The sequence below is a fragment of the Hemibagrus wyckioides genome, linkage group LG10 (genome assembly GCF_019097595.1).
Source record: "Hemibagrus wyckioides isolate EC202008001 linkage group LG10, SWU_Hwy_1.0, whole genome shotgun sequence".
NCBI lineage: Eukaryota > Metazoa > Chordata > Actinopteri > Siluriformes > Bagridae > Hemibagrus > Hemibagrus wyckioides.
This window is the reverse complement of record NC_080719.1, coordinates 12,500,266-12,505,000: the sequence shown is the minus strand read 5'-3', so window position 1 is coordinate 12,505,000 and position 4,735 is coordinate 12,500,266. Positions and strand designations below refer to the sequence as shown.

Sequence of the window (4,735 nt, the reverse complement as noted above, 5' to 3'; positions counted from 1 at the left end):
AATACATGAACAATCTTGTGTGCAGGTTATGTAAGAAATAAAACACTTCAGGATGTGCTGTTATTGGAAAATGATCGACTCTGTGGCGGTAAAAAGAGCTTCAGCACAACATCACACTGTTTCCAATAACAGCACGTCCCGCAGAGTTTTATTCCTCTTACACCAGAGCACTTACACAACAAGTACATTTTTATTATTTTTTTTTCTAAAGAATGACACACACTTTTTCTCCATTTGCATTTCATGTTGTGGAACATGCTGAACCAAAAAACACAGTTCCTGTTCTCACTTGCATTACAGCAGCAGCTATAAATAACTAAATAACTCTTCCATCAACAGGTCATTTTTTCTCTCTTCTCTCTCTCTCTCTCTCTCTCTCTCTCTCTCTCTTTCTCTCTTGAATTAGACAAAAACAAGACATGCGCAAGAGATGTCAGAAAACGATACAGCTTCACCTCAGCTCTCACAATGGTGACTCATTTCTTAAAAAAAGTTTGCACTTGAAGAGAACTTCACCACAACGATTTCTTTTTTTCAGTTCGTTTATGGAGCCTCGGATGCACTAGTGAACGGTTACCATAGAAACGATAGAGAACATTAGGCGCATTAATATAAACTCTTGGGATCGTCGACATGAACCACAAATTCTACATAAACCACAAGATATTCATTCACAAGATCTTCAATATTTCAAGTCGTGTTGCATTTGTTTTAAAGGGATGAGGCTGAGTCAGTGTGCTGCGCGGTCAGTTGATTTCACTCAAACACTGATCCTTGTCTGGATTCAGCTGCTGGACTGCAGATTTATGAGCAAACCAAATGAATCCTGACATCGATATCCCGACTGGTTTAGGGCCACTAGAAAGGTGCATGGATTACATGGAAAGATTTCATTTCATTTTAGCTAACAATTCTACATTTCCTACATGCAGTTTATGCCGTTAATGTTTATTAATATTAATTCTTGCTCTTGTTGTTACATTATCAATATCAGTATCATTACAGTACCAGTGTCAGTATTAATTAATGAAAATAAGATCCCAGGTTAATAGTGAGGCCATTTCCAGAGCTCATAACTAAGCAAAAAAAAAACAAAAAATACTCACCTCTTTTATGTTGGTTCAAGTGAAAAAAAACAATCTGGAAATTAATATGAAATGTAATAAAACACAAAAATAGTCCCTCAGCAGGTGAGTAAAAATGTCGTCTGTTGCACTCTTGTAAAGAATGAAGGTTTTGACCCTGAACTCTTTGACTTCCTTGTTTTTTTCTGACGTGTTGAAAAAGCAGAGAAACTCCTCCTTTAATCATGCACACACACACACGCACTACATACACACACACACACATACAGTAATTTCATCTTCAAAATGGCAAAATGCCAAAAAGATGCTGATGCCTAAAGGCATCACTGTTGTGAAAAAGCAGCTTCATTGGAGTTTTTTTTTGTCCGCTATAGATACATATGTGTGTGTGTGTGTGTGTGTTTTCTCAGACAAGTGAGAACTCACTGCTACAATGATCTGTGGCATCAACTGTAATTGTGCACATTACAGCTGCTGCAGGGCAAAAAGGAAGTCAGTGGCTTTGCAAGAGCTGTTCATTTCCATCTGAATGCACTACACACCAACTCGCCCTACATCCAAACTCTACATAAACACTTGCTTAAAACTAATTTTCTAGGCTATTTTAAAAGTGTTTCTGAAATTTGTGCTGCAGATCTTTTTGTACCTTTTGTGCAGTGTTATTGATGCCAATATGATCGAAAAACTACAAAAAAATTATCTTCTCTCGCTTAATGAATTTTTTTCTCTCGCTTTAATTGTATAGTTTGTTCATCCAATGAAATTATCTACCATCTCTCTCTCTAGTGTATGTATTTATGTATGTATATACTGTATTGACAAAAGTTTTGGGACACCCCTCTAAATCATTGAATTCAGGTGTTGTTTTTCAGGGGTTGGGCTCGGCCACTTAGTTCCAGTGAAAGGAAATCTTAATGCTTCAGCATACCAAGACATTTTGGACAATTTCTTGCTCCCAACTTTGTGGGAAGAGTTTGGGGATGACCCCAATGGGTCCCCATGGATGAGGGAGTTTGGTGTGGAGGAACTTGACTGGCCTGTACAGAGTCCTGACCTCAACCTGATAGAGCACTTTTGGGATGAATTAGAGCGGAGACTGTGAGCCAGGCCAAAATTGGGACGTCTGCCTTTACATACCCATGAATGTAATATGGAGTTGCCCCGCCCTTTGCAGCTATAACAACTTCGACTCTTCAGGGAAGGATTTCCACAAGGTTTAGGGGATTTTTGACCATTCCACTAGAAGCAGATTTGTGAGGTCATGCATAGATGTTGGATGAGAAGGTCTGGCTCACAGTCTCCACTCTTATTCATACCAAGCGTAAGGATTTGAGCGAGTTTGACCAAGGGCCAAATTGTAATGGCTAGATGACTGGATCAGAGCATCTCCAAAACTGTAGCTCTTGTGGGGTGTTCCTGGTCTGCAGTGGTCAGTATCTATCAAAAGTGGTCCCAGGAAGTAACAGTGGTGAACCGGCAACAGGGTCATGGGTGGCCAAGGCTCATTGATGCACATGGGTAGTGAAGGCTGACCTGTGTGCTCTGATCTAACAGATGAGTTACTGTTGCTATCACAATTTAGCCCTGATCAAACTCGCTCAAATCCTTAAGCTTGCCCATTTTTCCTGCTTCCAACACAACAACTTTGAGGACAAAATGTTCACTTGCTGTCTGATACTCTGATACACTTTTGTGTTTGTTGTGCACCAATACACCAAGGCAAATTCCTTGTATTTGGCAATAAAGCTGATTCTGATTCAGACGGAATGTTTTATTCCTTATATTACACAACTTTCAATTTATATTTTCTGTGTGTATCGTTGCTTTACTAAAAGCAGGATTTGAAGATATTAGAAACAGCTCTGAATTCAACTCCAGATCAGATTTTCTGTGAAAAAGAGTAAAGGAAATAAATCTTCATATTTCTTTCCCAGCTGGAAAACACTGCTGTAACAGACAAATCTTTCTCCAATAAGTTTTTTTTTTATTCATAATCTTTTATATAAACAGTTAATTGTTGAATAATTTACACACAGCAAGATTTATTTTCATGTCATTCAACATAAAAATTTTTTCTGTACATGTCACTGCTTGGCTCTCCTTGAGGAAGAAAAAACAACAAAAAAAAAAGTCATAAAGCGGGACTTTCAGCTAATCATGGCACGTTTTGATCCGATACAGTTGCTTTTCTTTTTTTGTGTCATGGAGCTTGTGATTGTGTTTTGTTTTTTATACACACATACACACACAGGAGTGTGTAAGTAATGTGAGGTTGATGGCACGACTGAGGATTCGTCTTGTGGTGGTTGTGTGTATGTGTGTGTGACGTCACCAAATAGCGTTCCAAAACATCACGGCTTCATCAGCGTGTCTGAAGCATGACGAGGAGATGACGAAAGAAACGATGAGGAAAAGATGATGGTGAGACGATGACGAGGTGAAAAGGAGTTTTAGAAATTTACAAATCTGTATCTAAGAAATTGACATTTTTTTTCAATCTAAGAATTGAAAATCAGCCTAAATGTTATTTTTATTTTTTCTTCCTGAAGCCAGGAGTCTAAATGAGCTAACAAATAAAGAGAGTCTCACTCAAATGACCTCGGTCGACCCAGATTTTACGTCACGTACTTATTTCCAATGAAAGTGATAAACTTCTGTAATCTCATTTATACCCAAATCCTAGAAACCGAGAGCAGCAGCAGCGCACAGACTCTGAATCGTAACATAATATTAACATCATGGACATAATTTTAATATCATGAGCATTTATTTCTACTCAGTAAACGTCTGAGTGTCTTAACTGTAATGTTAGACACTTAACTGCTGCTTAAAATAATAAGTAGCTTAGTCTTTTTCCCCCAGATATCTTTTTTTCATATTGAAAAAGTGCTGCACTGCTGATTAACAAACATGACTGATACACAATATTTATCATTAAAGAATCGTACATTTTCTACATCGAGACTGATTTGAAATTGCTGATGTAAATGTACAGCTTTTCGGTACTTTTCTATCTTCAATCTTGGTGTCGGAGTCTAAGCGGTGAAGCCACGTGATAAACAAAAGACGGCAGCGGTGTTAAAGCTCCAGTGTTCTGCTACACGATGTTTCGAGTCGAGACAAGATCATTTGAGTGAAACTGATTTACTTGTTAACTCCATCAGCCTCTTCACCTAAAGCAGTGAATTGCAAAAGAAAAATTTCAATTTGGTATAAAATCGGAATTTTTCCCCCCCTCACAGAATCATCGCATTATTTTAACTGTCAGAAACATTTTAGGTCATTTTCGGCGACCACGAAAAGCCTCCATGAATCTTGTTGTGTTTTCATACCTCACCACAGAGAGAGTTTCATCTCATACAAAAAGCACAAAAGCACACGTACATACAAAGTGAGATCTGTGATATAAAACGTTTAGAAACAGACAGCGATGATTTGATGGATGGCAAACAAGCGGCTGTACACGAACATGAGAAACATCTAGACCGCGGTGACCAAAAGAACGTCCCGCTTTTTCCTTTTTTTCCTCTCAAAAAAAAAAGAAAAAAAAAAAAAAAGACTATATACACTGTTAATGCAAATTTCATTTCATAATGTACAAGAATAGCAAAAAAGTTTACAGTCAGAAAAGTAGTTTGAATTTTTTGCCC

At 37.9% G+C, this 4,735-nt stretch overlaps 1 protein-coding gene across 4 annotated transcripts in view; it reads right to left on the bottom strand.

Annotated features, from left to right (window-relative positions):
* arhgef18b (rho/rac guanine nucleotide exchange factor (GEF) 18b) overlaps window positions 1-1,265 on the bottom strand; it is a 50,727-nt gene extending 49,462 nt beyond the window's left edge. For all 4 annotated transcript variants that reach the window (XM_058401687.1, XM_058401689.1, XM_058401690.1 and 1 more), the window contains exon 1: window positions 1,107-1,265. The gene's annotated coding sequence lies outside the window, so the exon portion shown is untranslated. The remainder of the gene's footprint in view (window positions 1-1,106) is intronic.
* Between the last annotated feature and the right edge of the window lie 3,470 nt (window positions 1,266-4,735).